The sequence below is a fragment of the Ceratotherium simum genome, chromosome 15 (genome assembly GCF_057802395.1).
Source record: "Ceratotherium simum simum isolate JZ-2026a chromosome 15, ASM5780239v1, whole genome shotgun sequence".
In the NCBI taxonomy this organism is placed as follows: Eukaryota; Metazoa; Chordata; class Mammalia; order Perissodactyla; family Rhinocerotidae; genus Ceratotherium; species Ceratotherium simum.
The window spans coordinates 49,562,316-49,579,174 of NC_141914.1; the positions used below are offsets into that span (position 1 = coordinate 49,562,316).

Sequence of the window (16,859 nt, forward strand, 5' to 3'; positions counted from 1 at the left end):
AGATATTACTAAAATGTACTGAAGTAAAGAAGTGATAGATTTGGGGTATGTATTAGCTTTGGGTTTAATATAATTTATTTCATTGTAAGCTTATATAATTTCATTTTTAATAATTGATATGTTTAACAACTGATTCATAAAATTCCTGAAAATGTACCAATCAGTTCTTAGGAGACGGGATGAGCCTGGAGTCTTACGTGTGCTTGCCGAGCCCCACGTCCTTTGCAGTCTTCTGCTTTGGCTTCCTTGTTGATGACCATGGGTCAAAGGGATTTGAGGGTGATGCTCCACCCCCACCACAGCTTCAGGTGCCCTCCTGGAGAATGGGATCCGTGCCATGGAAGCCACATGCAAGGCCCTGCTTTCCCAAGTTTGCAAATCTGGGGGAGGGGACTCTAGGAAGATGTTGGAACCTGGAGTGTGCCCCGCAGAAATTTGTGTCCAGAAGCCTGAAGTTGCTGGGTTTGCTTTTCTGTGACTCACAGAGGCAAGGGGAAGGCAGCCCTCTCCACTTCTTCCTGCACCTGCTCGCTGCAGCAGCCTCCGTCAGTCTGGAGCAGGGCGGGGAAACATCCCCTCTTCCCTCTCCTGGTTTGGCCCCTGGAAGTCACAGAGCTCTCTCTGCCTGAAGGCCCCCTTCTCCCCTTGCAGACCAACTGGTGCAGATGAATGCCTGAAGGCCAGGAGTCACCCAATCCATCCACACTCCCAGAGTGTATGGATTTCACTTTGGGGTTGTCTGGTCCCCCACTATGTGTAGTAGAAAAATAAGGTGGAGTAGATAAAAGGGTAGAAGTGGCCCCTGGGTACATGATGGGGCCAGTAACTAAGGTATGGAATATGAAGGGTGGCACATGTGTGGCTGGGTGTGGGAAAGGGAAAGATGATGGAATTGAGATTCAAGGCAAAGAAGTTTAATTGTGTTCATTTTTTTTTTTTTTGGTTGAGAAAGATTGGCCTTGAGCTAACGTGTTGCCAATCTTCCTCTTCTTGCTTGAGGAAGATTGTCGCTGAGCTAACATCTATGCCAGTCTTCCTCTATTTTGTATGTTGGATGCCACCACATTATGGCTGGATGAGCAGTGTGTAGGTCTGTGCCCGAGATCTGAACCTGCAAACCCTGGGCTGCCAAAGCAGAGTGTGCGAACTTAACCACTGTGCCACCGGACCGGCTCCTAATCATATTCAGTTTTGATCTTGATAAAATGGGTGCCAGTGGGACAGTTCAGTGGGTTGTGGGCATTCAGGAGAAAGAGAGGAAAGGAATGGTGGTATTGGGAGTAATAAAGTTGGTGAAACCATGAATGTCTGTGAGACCTCCTCCTACTATGAGGCTGTAGAAAGAGAGTTGACAGGTAGACTAGCTAGAGCTCAGAACCCCAAGGAGCACCAGTGGTTAAGAGATGGTGTCAGGGGTTAGGAGCCCAAGAGCCAGACAGAGAGGAGTGTCCAAGGAACCCTGAAAGGAAGGAAATAGCACAAACAAAGGAGCTGAGGCACAATTGTGGCTCCTACTGGGACAGTTTGGCTCATTGTGTTTATACTTACAGTTTCCCAAGTTTATCTATTCAGAGTTATGATTATGTTCACCTGACCTCCCTTCCTCCCTCTGAAAAAAGGAGTCAGAGACTCTGCAGTGTCATAAATGACCCAGGGTCAGGAGGACATCTGACACTTGTGTACCATGGTAATACTTTGATCCAGCCTTTGGTAGTCAGTGTGAGGAGAAAACAAATTTACTTTAAGCTAAAGGTACTGGAAATGTCAACTTTTTCCTGTTTGATGTTTCTTACTGTATTTTCCATCTTAATCACTTTATTTTCCCCTTGGTCACAGGCCTGATATCTTTTCTTTCGCAGCTGTCAGCTGCCTGGTGTGTCAGGCTGTTTTTCACTGTGATAGAGTGACACAGTAGAGTTCAAGCTGGCAAGGTCAGTGCCCAACGTGTTTGCCACTCTTGGTGGTTATGTTCACGATCATCCAAAAAGCCCAATGCCACCGAACTGAATTATAGGTTGTGGAATGACCATATGGTTTGCAGTCAGCACAAAAAATCTCCCAGACATGTTCCAGGGTTGTTGGTTTGGGAGAAATTGGATGACTCCAACATGAAAAGACAGGGCCTATCTAAAGAGATAGTATAGTGAATTTTCTACAGCACAAATCTGTTGAATAAGTGAATTTGGATGTGACCACAGGCTTGCCATATGAAATTCTGTTCCATGGGAATTAAAGTTAGTGGATTTGTGAAGGCATTTATCGCAGGACTGTGAAAACTTTTCCCGTATTCTTTTGCCAAAGCATAGAAGCATGGAGAAATAAAGATGGGCTTTTACTGTGACTATCTGCTCTAATCCTCGTAAACACTTAATGTGTCCCCATGTATGTAGCAGTGAAATTAAATATAGCTATTCCTTGTAATGTGTTAGTCTACTGCAAAGCGAATAGGAAAACTAGAGAAAACAGTCCTTATATCAGTTAATATTGTGTTTAGCTACAAGTGTCAGAACCCTCCAGATAGTGGCTTTATTTCTCATGTAAAAGCAGTCTAGAAGGAGACAGTTGTGAGCTGGCGTGAGAGCTCCAGGAATCATCAGGCTCTCTCAGCTCTCCAATCTGCCGTCTCCAGGATGTGATCCTTGTCCAAGATGGCTGCTGAAGCTCCAAACGTCCTATTTACATTACAGGCAGAGAATGAGGAGGGAAGAAGGGTGTGCCATCTTCCTTTTAAGGATCTGTCTCAGAATTCCAACCCTCCTACTTACATCTCATTGGCCAGAGTTTAGGCACATAGCTGTGCCTAGCTGCACGCATTGTGTTTAATTCACTCCATATCTCTCAGTAATTATAAATCTCATTTTTTGAAAAATTAATTACCCCACAATCTTCTGTTCTTCTGGTCATTATTGCAGGAGCTTAGGAGAGAGCTCTTGCAAGAGTGAGATTCTTTAGTGTCTTTCTGGATGATTCCATGCCAAGAGGTCTTCCTCTGTGTCTTCTCAATAATAATTCCAACATGAACCAGTCAAGGTTGACCACAGAGGCAGAGCTAGTAGGTTTTGTGGATTAAGGGATTTGTTATAAGGAATTGGCTTGCTCAGTTGTAGGGCTGGCTAAGCATGCTTGAAATCCACAGGTTTTGAAATTCAAGCAGTAGAGAATATCAGGAGCAGGCTGGAACCCCAAGAGCAGGAGCTGAAGCGTGGAGTTTCTGAATTCAGGGAAGGTTCAAGTCCTCTTTTACAGGGGTTTCAGCTAATTACATCAGTCCCACTAGGTATAATTGACTAATTAAAGTCAACTGATTAGACACCTTAATTACATCTGCAAAATCCCTTCACAGCAGCACTAGATTACTATTTGATTGAATAACTGGGAAAAGGTGTGTGTATGCTGCAAAATGGCTGCTGGCTCCCTTCTTTACTCCGACTCTCAGGAGAGAATATCCCTTGTAGCCAACTCGAACTGGAAACATACAAGAGAGGGAATTCTGGGAAATATAGTAAGAATATCCCTTGTAGCCAACTCGAACTGGAAACATACAAGAGAGGGAATTCTGGGAAATATAGTTCAGCCTAGCCAAGTGACCCATCACAAAGCCATGACATACTATTATTTAGTTGTCATCTAGAGAGAGAGGGTAAAAACAAATCAGTGTTTCTTCATTTCTGATTTTCTGACAGCTAAAATGAAGGCCTGGTATTAATTACGAATTTTAAATATTTTTTCTGCTTTGTTTTCTCTTTCTGTTTATCATAGATAGTTAAGACTTTATTTTTGATGTTTTCATTAAGCAAGTAAAGAGCTTTGAGGCTCATTGATCATAGTGAACTCATCTAAGTTAGCAGAACTTAAAATTAGCTTTTAAAACTAATGGTAAGGGCCGGCGCCATGGCTTAGCGGTTAAGTGCGTGCGCTCCGATGCTGGCCGCCAGGTTCGATCCCGGGCGTGCACCAACGCACCGCTTCTCCGGCCACGCTGAGGCCGCGTCCCACATACAGCAACTAGAAAGATGTGCAGCTATGATGTACAACTATCTACTGGGGCTTTGGGGAAAAAATAAATAAATAAAAAATAAAAATAAATAAATAAATAAAACTAATGGTAAGATGTCTAATTTTCTAGTAACAAATATTTTTTCTCATTTGTACGTTTTTTGTCTTCTGTCTACAGAGATACGAATGGACTCTTTCATTCTTTATTCAAACAAATAATAGCTTTTGTAATTAAAGCAAAAATTAGTATCATTGCAAATCTGTTTTTACTGATGAGACCCAGATGCTCATTCATCTTTTATTGAAAGAATTCTCTATATTCTTTTTTTTAAATAACAGCTTTATTGAGATATAATTCACACCATAAAGTTTTTTGAGTGTATAATTCAGTGATTTTTAGTATACTTAAAAAGTTGTGCATTGATCACCACTAATTCTAGAACCTCTATGTTCTTTTATATTAAATATAGATATGCATGTTTTAAGACAAGTGAAGAATTTGAAAAACTCAGTTCTGTTGCCTGATTTAAATTCACTTGAAAACAGAAATCGGTGACTTTTGGCAAGGGCAGAGCTGCAAATGTTTGGTCTTAATTTTGTGAGGAGACTATGCATGAGGACTTCATTATGGTATTTCCTGCGAAGTTTAAGTATATTATTCTCACAGATATAATTCAAAATCGAGGCTTTCATTCATCTTTCAGCAGGTATTTATTGAACCCGCACTTTGTGCCACACTCAGTGCTAGGCCTGGCGGTCCCAAGTCTAATGAGACTTTCTCAGAAACCTTGAGAAAGGTGGTCAGGTGGGTGGAGAGGTTGGTAATGTCATTCTGTTGGCCTTCATGGTGCCATCTTGATTGTAGGCTCAGGAGGTGTGAAGCTGCCGGAACTAGCAGACACCATGTGTGGGGATCCCATAACTGTGACTGCACCTGTAGAGAAGGTTTTGAGAACACACCAGAACATTCCATGAGAGACCCAGGTCTTCTTAGGGGTTGGTTTCACAGCAGATCTGGGTGAAATCGCTAAGCTCTTCTGAGAAGTGGATGCAGATTCTAAGTGTTGGGAAAGTTGCTGTAGTTGGTGAGCTGTCAGCCAAGGGTTCCCTTCTGTCTGCAACCTCACTTCCTTCAGATCTCTACTTAAATATCCCCTATCAGAGAGGCCTTCCCTGACCACCTCTCTAAAACAGAATCCTCTCCTGCTCCACCACTTTGCTCTGCTTTCTATTTTTTTTTTTAAAGATTTTATTTATTTATTTTTCCCCGCAAAGCCCCAGTAGATAGTTGTATGTCATAGCTGCACATCCTTCTAGTTGCTGTATGTGGGACGTGGCCTCAGCATGGCCGGAGAAGCGGTGCGTCGGTGCGCGCCCGGGATCCGAACCCGGGCCGCCAGCAGCGGAGCACGCGCACTTAACCACTAAGCCACAGGGCCAGTCCGTGCTCTGCTTTCTATTTATTCTGAGCTCCATGTTATGTATTTGCTATTGCAGCCTCTCCTCCCCCCCGTTAAAATGAAAGCCCCATGAGACCAGATATTTTATTTTATCTAGTACCATGTCTGGCACATAGTTAGTGCCAATAAAGATTTGCTGCGTGCGTGAATGAAGGATCTAAAAAAAGGTGTAAATTATAGAATTCTGTGTATGTGGTTCCTTATGCAAGCAGAAATTAAGATTCTTAATAAATACTCCAGACCTTTGGTGTATATTTATTTGTGCATGATAATTGAGTGAGGCTGGTTTCTCACTGCAAAACGACGGACTGCAGTTTGAGTCCGTCTTACCTTTTCTGTTCCTAGACCTCAGTATGAAGCTGAGAACAGCTTCGACTGTGCTAATTGGCCCAATTTAAAATGGATGCTTTCCAACCTCAGTTAGGGCCCCACTTAGAATGTAAGCTTCATATGAGCAGGAGATTTGTCTGTTTTCTTTTATATTCACAGAGCCTGGAACAATGCCTGGCACACAGTAGGCTGCAAATAAACATCCACCCATCCTTCTCAATAACTGAATTCGCTTCTTTCTTCTCCAAGAAAACAGGCCACAGGAATGAACTCCCTCGAATCCCCTTAGACTCCAAACATTTCCTGCCCCCTTGCCTCTTCTTATCTGTTTCAAACTGCTTGGAGGTTCTATGTGTGTTTTTCTTTCTTCTATTGGGATTTCCTGTGGGACCCTCCCACTCTCAGATATGAAACCGTTTAATCACTGTTAAATCTTTCTCTTCAACTTACGGAATGCCCGTCTCCGCCATATGTGGAGACCTTCTCTTGCTTATCTCTTGCTTTCCTTCCCTTTGCTGCCAGCCTGTTTGAAAGAGGCTCCAGGAGCTGTGGCCTCCTAATGTATGTCAGTGCTCTCCTCCTCCTCTCCCCCAGTCCCCTGAAACTGCCCTAGGAAGATCACCCATGACCCTGAATTGCCTAACCTGATGGTGTTGTCACAGTGTTCAGCTAGTCCACTGCTGGAGCCTGCTGAGTTACCGCCCCCATCCTCTTGAAGTTGGTGTCATGACACCCTGCCCTCACCCCCCCCCCCACTGTGGCTTTGCACTCCTCTGGCAATGGCGTTGCCCACACCTCCTTGTTTAATTAAGAAATGTGGTCATCTTTGACCCTCCTGCCTCCCTGCCTCCTAACTCAGCTGGTTACTAAATTCTTCCTCAAAGCCTGCTTTCCATTCTCACTGTGGCCGCTGCCCAAGTGGGCTCTTAGCTCCTGGAAAATTGGAATAATGCTGATTCTCTGCCCTCAGCTTTACAGAGTGAGCTTTCTAAAATACAGATTGGATTATGTTATTCTACAGTTTAAATCCTTCTATGCTTCCCATCATCAAAGATTGGATCTAAAACTCCTTAGCATGGCATTCGAGACCTGTCTCAGTCTGTTCAGGCTGCTATAACAAAATACCACTGACTGGGTAGTTTATACACAACAGAAATTCTTTGCTCACAGTTCTGGAGGCTGGGAAGTCCAAGGTCAAGATGCCAGCATGGTCACCTTCTGGTGAGAGCCTTCTTCCTGGTTTATAGCCGGTGCCTTCTCTCTCTGTCCTCACAAGGTTGAAGAGGGCTAGGGAGCTGTCTGGGGTCTGTTATAAGTCACTAATCCCAGTCATGAGGGCTCTACCCTCATGACTTAAGCCCCTCCCAAATGTCCCCTTAATACCATCATCTTTGGGGGTTAGGATTTCAACATGTGAATTTTGGGGGGACACAAACATTCAGACCATAGCAAGACCCTTCTCAATGTGGCAGTCATATGGTTTTCAGCCTCATTTCCAGTCTCCGCAATGTACATACACACATCCTCTCTCCTTCTCTCCCTCCCTCTCTCTTTTCTCTGCGGGGATTCCCGGTGCCAGAGCATGCCGTGTGCTCTCCTGCTTTGGGGCTCTTTGAATAGGACGCCCTTCTTCCCTTGTCCACTCACACGTGGAAACACCCTATACCTCCCTGGAGTTCTCCCTGACCACCCGTTCTCCCTGCATGCTACATCACTTCTGCCCCGCTCCCTGTTTGTGCAGTACTTTTCTGCACAGCTCCTTTAGTGCACAGTATACTTTTATGTGGGGCCACATAGGCTGCCCTTCCTTGAGTTTGCCAGTTTTTTGAGGACACCGTCTGTCTTATTCATCCTTGAATCCTCAGTGCCTAGCAGAGTGCACAGCAGAGAGTAGGTGTTCAGTAGACATTGGAATTAAGGAAGAAAATTCAAATAAGCGATCTCATTAATAGATGCAGACCAACCCCTGTAATGGCAGCAGAGAATTTAAGCACAAACAGATCATTGGACTTGGCAATAGAAGTGTATAAACAGAACTCTAATAAGTGCTGTCTTTGTCTTCTTAAGCTGTCTTCAGCAGTGAGGTGTTTTTATAAACGTGGAGAACCTCAGATGAGCATATGTGTCAAAGCTCTTTTGTGTAGGACTGACCTGAGTCTTGTCATCATCTTGACAGTACTTTTCTGGGTCAGTGTTCAGGAGACAAAAAGTTTTTAGAGCAATTCAAAGAATGTGTAATAAAAGCTTGCTATTTTGTTTTATTTGCTGCTATATTGTTTTTGTCTGTTTTTTATTTGAGAAGCTAATGAGAGACATGCTGTTAGAAAACCAGAGGCAAGCTGTTTGGTTTATTGATGTGCTAACTGAATGAATTCAGTTGTATGAGTAATCCAGGAAGCCTATACATTAAGGAAAAATTCATCCCTACCACCTCCCTGGTGGTGTGAGCTTGTGAACCGGGCCTGTTTCTCAGCAGTTGGTAAACTGATCATCCTGTTTCTCTCTGTCACCCATTTCATCAGTTTACAGGTCCACATATCCTCCTTTCAGTCCATACAAAGAGAAGAGGCAGGTGCGCTCACGAACACAAAGATTCAGTTTGTTCTTGAGGCTGACAATCGTAATAGGTTTCTTAAAAAATTTTTTCCTTTCTTTTTTTAAACCAAGTTAATTCTCGTATTATCTGGATTTCATTAGATTATCAGAGAAAAATATTCCCTTTTCACAAATGAGGATTGAGGCACAATGTACTTGCTGCTTCATAGGAGGCATCTGCCCTTAACTTGCATCAACCTGCCTTGTTTATACCTGTCCCCCCACATACACACCACACTATGAACATTAAACACCATGAACATGAACACCATACCATGAACATTAAAAAGAGAAAACCTGTCCTTCATTTTATTTTCTGGGCATGTTGACATCTAAATGAGTTATATGCAAATATACTTTAGACTCCTTTTCTGGTTCATAAATCCATCACATTTTCTCTTAGGTTAATATTATGCTTGGGAGGTTTTTCTTGGGTGCTGCATTTTGTACAGCCAGCTCTTGCAATGTGAGAGAAGCATCAGCCACTTGGGGGCACCCAGGTATTTAATGAAAAAACTAAAGGAATTGCCAAGGGAAAGTAATTTGATCTGAAGAAAAACAGGGAAGAACACTCAGTGCAGATAGACCATTTCAACATAACCAATCCGGAAAGTAGGTCTGTGTTGATCCCAGATGACCATATCCTAAGGAAGGAAATTCACCAGACAGCCTGTTTTACTGTACAGAGTCAGTAAAACCCCGACCAGGTTCCTGTTTGTTCCTGGGGACTTCTGCACAGGCACGCAGCCTTGGGAATCTCAGAGAGAGGCTAGCAGTGGAAAAGCAGAATGAACAGTGAATGGCAAGAGAATTCAACTGTAAGCTTCCCCAGGGCCCAGACCACATTTTCTCATTCTCTGTTGTGTGCTGGGTGCTTAGCACTCTGCTAGAGACTTGCACTCAATAAATATTTGTTTAATGAATAGCTAGATGGATGAATTGAATGAATGTACAAGGAACTAACAAAGAATGGGTGGACAGAGGCTGGAAGTTTTAAAGTGATGATGACCTTTTAATAAAAGGAGTTAGCATGAGACATAACTACATGGCATTGCATGTATTGTAAGATGTAGTTGCTTGGCTAGAACGTTTACATGAGAGATGAGAATTGGTCAAGAAATTCCCATGTTACTTATTCTCGTTGAAATTTTGTCAGGCTGAGATATTGTGTTATATATATATATATTATATATATAATACATATAGTAGACTTGTTCATTTGCATTTTGAGTATTTAATCAAACAACACAGAAGCTTGAACAACGTGAATGCTCAAATTACAATTTTTATGGTACCATCCAGTGTAAATTTATGATTATAATGTTGCTTTGAGGCATAGGAGATTCTGAAATGCCTTTTGAATTCTCAAATAATATTCAATTATGTTAAATATTTTTAGAGTTCTTAATTCTTTATCCTATTCTAGTTCCTTGAGAATTGGAGGCTCAAGTAACTGCTTAGTTTACTCAGTTGCTTTATTAACCCCTAACTCTGGAAGACAGGATTCTATGATGAAGGATCTGGGCAGACAAAACCCTGAGATGGAGGATCTGGGCAGACAAGACAGTGTGATGAAGGATCTGGTCAGACGAGACCCTGGGCTGGAGGGTCTGGGCAGACAGGATGGTGGGATGGAGGATCTGGACAGACAGGACTCTGGGATAGAGGACTGGTCTGACCAGCCATTTCCAGATGGGCTCAGTAGTGGCTGCTCCTTGATTCTAGCTTCTTGAATCTTTTCTTCAGCTTTGTAGCTTTAGAAATCCACTTTCATGAATTCAGCCAGGGATGAATGAACCCTATGCGTTTGCTAGAAATCAAACTCACTGGGAACTGATGAGAACCAGGATACTATTTTATTTATTATGAGAAATTATTGTTTCCAAGTAGTCTGGATAGTTTATTGGTGGCTAAAATATTCTTCTGTTAGGAAAATAAGCTGTGAAACCACGTTATAGTCACAAGGCTCTTTGGAGAGTACAAAGCAGAATGAAGGGAGTCTGATGCTCTTGATTCTAAAGCACCATTTCTTCCGTGGGAGTTTAATCCTGGAAGCATTTGTTGAGGGTCTGTTGGATGTAGAGGAAAGGGAGGCAATGGTTGCTGAACGCTTCCTATGCAGCTAGCACGTGCTTGTGGCATGTAATCTCACTGAATGGGTAATCACTGCGGAGAGTGTAGGGCTGAAAGAAGCAGCCTCTGCCCTTAAGGACGTTCTAGACCTGTGCTGTCCAGTCTGTTATGGACACACGTGGCTATGGAACACTGTTAAATGTGACCAGTCCAAGCTGAAATGTGCTCTAAGTGAAAATACACCCTGGATTTCTAAGACTGAGTACAAAAGAAATGTAAACTCTCTGATTAATAATTTTTATATGGATCACATGTTGAAATTACATAGTATTTGGCTAAATTAGATTAAACAAAATGTCATTAAATTATTTTCACTTGTTTCTTTTTACTTTTTAAGTAAAAAGAATCTTTTAAGAAGATTTTTTTTTGTGTGTGAGGAAGATCAGCCCTGAGCTAACATCCATGCCAAGCCTCCTGTTTTTTTTTTTTTTTTTTTTCTGTTTGCTGAGGAAGACTGGCTCTGGGCTAACATCTGTGCCTATCCTCTTCCACTTTACATGGGACACTGCCACAGCATGGCCCGACAAGCAGTGCGTCGGTGCACGCCCAGGATCCGAACCCCGGCCGCCAGCAGCGGAGCGCGCACGCCCAACCGCCACGCCACGGGGCTGGACTAGGAGATTTTAAATTACACATGTGGCTCTTGTTTATGACTCACACTGTAATTTCTACTGGACAATGCTGTTATACAGGTAAGGCATATGCATGAATTGCTAGAATCTCATGATGAGCATTTAAATTGGGGTAAACTTTATGAAGGATAATTTGGCAATACGTCACGATAATAAAGTCTGGATCTTTACGTAAGTTATTGTAGTATTAGACACAGAATGCTGAGCTTAGAATAGGCACGCCTACCATTGTGTTCAACTTTTCCTTATGAGTCCCTCTAAAATATGTATGTCAACAGCTGTCTACTGATTAACTATTATGCCAGGCACTGTGTGAGGCATTCTGAGTCCAATACAAAGGTAAATCATGGAGAGTTCCGGATTGAAATATTAGGTGATTCTCTCTAAGGGGGGAGATGCTATAGGTACCCAATAGCTATGATACTGGACACAACTCAATAGACATCTTAAGAGGTGAGAATGCAGAGCTTTGGCAGTTCCAGAGGAGTGTGGTCAGTCTTTGGCTTGGAGTCTGTGATTGAGCTGGAGCCTGAAGGATGATAAGATGTGCGTGGGCAGAGACTGGGCAGGTGGGAGGGATGGCCCAGATGGAGGGAACAGCAAGAGCAAAAGGTCAGAGATGAGGCAGGAGGGGTCTTGTAGGAGGAAGGGCGGATCCACATGCCTGGGACATGATGTGTGTGCAGGGGAGGGGTCGAGTACTGGACTTCAACAGCAGAAGGTCAGGCTAGGGAATCTGGACTTCTTCCTGTAGGACTTCAATGCCGGTGAGAATGTGGTGCCCTAAAACGGTTTCTCAAATACCCATATAGCAGTCTTTCTAAAATTCTGAATGCCTGGAAGAATGCTAGCTTTTTTTTTTTTGAGAGTGAAGTGACAAGGCTTAAATTAAATGTTTTTAGTGTAATTTTTATGCTTAAATGTTTTTAAAAGAAATTCTCTTGAAATAATTGCATTGAGTCTAGCTTCTTCAGATCCTCCTAATGTGGTATTTGTTCTGTTCCGAGTAGCAACGTTTTCTTTAGGAGTGGGAAATAGAAGACAAAAAGGGATGTGGTCAGAGACAAGAGAATAAATTTTTCTCTCATAGCCAATTTGTCGTGATGAAAAATCACACCAACTCTTCATGTCTTATATTTCCCATTCCATGAAAATAAAGAACACTTCTATAAAACTTATTTTTCAGGACATTAGGGCAAATAATGCCCTTGAGTCTTAGAAAGACCAAATTGGTAGATTATCCAAACACAGAGAGTTATAGAGGCCAGAAGTGCTGGAAATGCTGGAGAGTGTACAGTTAGGAGGGTGGCCTTAGGAGACAGACAACTGGGTTCCAATCCCAGCTCCACCATCCCCCACTTCTGCTATCCCCAGATCAACGATTTTACTCCAGTCCTTTGACTCTGCTACCTTTTTGCTTTCCATCAATGACCTGTGCATTTTAACGTTCCCTCTGTACTCGCCTTATATTCTGTCGTCCATTGCCGTGTCGCCTCTCTCTCCTCCCTCTATCTTAGTCTCCTCCAAAACCCAACCCTGGTTAAAATCAAGGTTATACAGGCATAACTCTGCACTTTCCTCCAAACAGCTGAGCATACCCGGAACACACACACACACACACACACACACACACACACACACACACAGAGCTCTGATGACATTAAATTGGTCACTCCACCCCCTCCACTGACACTCAACACTTTCTGGCAACCCTACCACATTCCCTAGTAAATTCATTCTCTCACTCTCCCACGTGACTATTTCATACCTTTGCCTCTTTGTTCAAACCTCCAGCGTCCCCTCCGGTCTCTCCCTCAGCTAATGATCTTGCTGCTTATTTCACTAGGAAACTAGAAGCAGTCAGAAGAGAAGCACCTCATCTCCCCACTACCAAATCCTCCTGCATTCACCCATAATTCTGTCCTCCCAACCCCACTCTTTGCCGTGGATGAACTGTGTGTGCTCATTTCGGGTGAGGTCCACCTCACCCCCAACCCACCAGATCCTCTGCTCTTGCCTGTTCAGAGCTCTGCTTCTACAGTATCCTCTCACCAGCTTCACCAAAGTTCCTCTTTTTACTGGATCATTCTTATTATTCAAACGTTCTATATCTCCGTTCTTTACAAATTCCTGCCTTAATCCTTTGTCTCCCACCAGCTTTGCTCCACCTATCTGTTCCTCTTTAAAGCAAAACTCTTTGAATAAGTTGTCTGTTCTCACTGTTTCCAATTCCTTACCTTATACTCTCCTCCCCCCGCTACCCAACATTTTATTATGAACATTTTCAAACATACAGAAAAGTTGAAAGAACTTTAAAGTGAACACCCATATAACCACAACCTAGACTCTACAATTAATGTTCTATTTGCTTTAACACATATCTTACCATCTATCCATCCTTCTATCCTTTCATCAACCCGTTTTACGTTTTGGATACATTTTAAACTACATTAACAAGCATCAGTACACTCTCTCCTAAACACTTCAGTGTGCCTATTATTAATTAGAGTTCAGTATTTGTTTATGCTTCTGTTCTCTTTTGAAGTAACGTTTATATACACTGAAATGCATGAGTCTTAAGTGAATCATTCCGAGTTCTGACAAAAGCATATACCACCTCTGCAATCCAACCCTTACTAAGGGTTGATTGCTTAAGGTATGGACCGTGACGATCGCCACTGCAAGTTCCCTCATGCTCCTTCCCAAGCAACCCACAGCCCGCTCTCCCATCTGCCAGAGGCAACCACTGTTTTGATTTTTCCTCACCATATATTATTTTTGCCTATTCTAGAAGATTATCAAAATTGAATCACACAGTATGTACTCTTTTGTGTAAGTTCTTTGACTCAGCGTAGTGTTTTTGAGATTCATCCATATTGTGTGTGTTAGTAATTCATGCCTTTCTATTGCTAAGTATTATTCCAGTGTTTCACTACACAACAGTTTATTCATTCCCATTGGTGGATACCTAGGCTCTTCCTAGTTTGGGGCTATTATGAATAAACTTGCCATGAGCAAACACGAAAGTCTTTTTGTGGGTATATCTTTTCTCTTCTCTAGGCTAAATACTTAGGAGTGAAATTATTGGGTCATAGGGTCGGTGTATGTTTAGTTTTATAAGAAACTGCTAGAACTTTTTCTAAAATGGTTGTATTGTCTTACACTCTGACCAACAGTATATGAGAGTTCTGGTTGCTCTACATCCTTGACAGCATTTGGTTTTGTTAGTCTTTTTAATGTTTATCCATTCTAATGGGTATATAGTGATATCTCATTGTGCTTTTTATTTAAATTTCTCTGATGAATATTAACATCAAGCACTTTTTCATGTGCTTATTATTAGTTTATCTTCCTCTGTGAAGTGTCTGGTCAAATCTTTGCTCTTTTTATTGAATTGTAGGCAGTCATGATATATCCTAGCTGTCAGTCCTTTGTCAGATATATGATTTGCATATATTTTCTCCCAGGCTATGATTTATGTATTTATTTTCTTAACGGTGTTTTTTGATGAGCAGAAATTTTTAACTTTGGCTAAGTCTAATTTTTTTTCCTTTTATGTTTATTGCTTTCTGTGTCATATCTGAAAGCTTTATAGTTTTAGCTTTTACATTTAGGTTTATGATCTATCTCAAATTAATTTTTGTGTATGGTGTGAGGTTGGGGTCAAGATTTATTTATTCTTTTGCCATATAGATATTTAGTTGTTTTAGCATCAATTGTTATAAAGCCTTTTCTTTCTCTATTGAATTTCTCTGTCAACTTGAGAAAATTCAAATGATCATATGTGTGGGTCTGTTTCTAAGCTGTCTATTCTGTCTCATTGATCTTTTTGTTGACCCCATGCCAGTATCAGACTGTCTTGATTACTGCAGACTTACTAGTCAAAGTCTTAAAGTCAGGCAGTGTAAGTCTTCCAGCTTTGGTCTTATTTTCTTATGATTGCTTTGGCTCTTCTAGGTTATTTGCATTTCTACACACATTTTAGAATTAGCTTGTCAATTTCTGCAAAAAAAGCCCAGTGAGATGGTAGTGATTGGGATTATTGAATCTATAGATCAGTTGGTAGAGAACCAATATCTTAACACGATTTCATCTTTTAATCTATAAACATGGTATATCCACTTATTTAGGTCTTTAATTTCTCTCAGCAATGTCTAGTAGTCACATTCTCATTTGAGCCCACTCCATTTAGGTTTTTGTGCCCCAAATTCCCCTCAACCACTTTTGTCTAGGTCGGCAGTGACCTGCATGTTGCGGTATCCAATGGTCAGTTCAGTCTTCCTCTTTCTTCATCTCTCAGCTGCCTTTGATGTAACTGGTCACTCTATCCTTGAAGCATCTTATTCACCTGGTCCTGCCTCACCGTGCTTTCTTGGTTTTCCTTCCATCTCCCTGGCAGCTCTTTTTTGGCCTCCTTTGCTGGATCCTTCTCTTATTCCTGAAATTTAGATGTTAGAGGGCCCTGAGCCTCAGGCTTCTGTCCTTTATCCATTGTCAGTCAGTCTCATGGTGTAAATATGTTATTTAAAGCCAACTACATGTGTGGTGAACATGATGTAATCTATGCAGAAATAGAAGTATAATGATGTACACCTGAAATTTATACAATGTTATAAACCAATGTTACCACAATAAAAAAAAGTTACTAAAAAAAATAAATAAATAAAGCCAACTACAATGTTTAAAGCTATCTGACTCCCAATTTTATATCTCAGTCCTAAATCCAGACTTATATATCCAAACCCCAGACTTATATCCAACTTCCTACTGATCCTCATTTGAGTATCTAAAAGGTATCTCAAACTTAACCCATCCAAAATGGAACTCTCGATTTGCCCCTGAAACATACTGTTCCTCCTTACTCCCCACCACCCACCGTGTTCCCCAGCTCAGGAAATGGACCTTTCTCCCCACTGCTCATCACCAATCTTAGAGTTTTCCTTGACATCTCTTTTTCTTTTACACCCCACATCACAACTCACATAGAAAATCCTCTTGGCTCTATCTTCAAAATATGTCTTAGATCTATCTACTTCTTAGCTGTCACTCCTGTCCAAGCCACCATCATCTCCCACCTGGTTTACTGCAGTATTCTCCTAAGTAATCTGCTTTCTCTCAGTCTGTTCTTTAGCTGTACAACTGGAGTAATCTTTTAAGATGTCACAGCCTTTCGCTCCCCTGATTAAAACCTTTCAGGGCCTTTCTGTTGTGTTTAGGGAAGAAAACCTGTGCAATGGTGTACAAAGCCTTCCATGGTCAGACCTCCCTGCTTGCTCTCTGACTTCATCCTCTTCTGCTGCTCTTTTTTTTCACAATACCGAGCACGTGGGCCTTTTGGTTCTTCTTGAACACTTCAAGCTCGTTTTGGCCTCAGGGCCTTTGAAATTTCTTTCTTTTGCCTGGAATCTTTTTCCCAGAAAATTACATGGCTTGTTACATTCCTTCATTCAGCTCTCTGCTTAAGTGTCATCTCCCCAGAGAGGCCTTTTCTGACCACCCTATCTAAGGGGTGTGCCCCCCACCCCATCCCTCTCCAGTACCTTACTCTGCTTCGGTTTTCTTCCCTGCACTTAGCATTATCTGCTTTGGTATTTGTTTGTTTCATTTGTTGATAGTCTGTCTCACCTAATAGAATACAATCTGCCCACGGATAGGGCCTTTCTGCTTTGAATCATTAGTGCTGTTAACAATGCCTGTCACATAGTAGTAGCTG

The 16,859-nt window shown here is 41.9% G+C and overlaps 1 protein-coding gene across 4 annotated transcripts in view; it reads left to right on the forward strand.

The window, feature by feature from the left end:
• Positions 1–16,859, forward strand: part of PLD1 (phospholipase D1) — a 219,636-nt gene that overhangs the window by 30,645 nt on the left and 172,132 nt on the right. The window contains exon 1 of one of the 4 annotated variants that reach the window (XM_087440029.1): positions 10,955–11,206. The exons of the other annotated variants lie outside the window; for them this stretch is intronic. The gene's annotated coding sequence lies outside the window, so the exon portion shown is untranslated. Of the gene's footprint in view, positions 1–10,954; positions 11,207–16,859 lie in introns of those variants that run through there. 4 annotated transcript variants of the gene reach the window in all.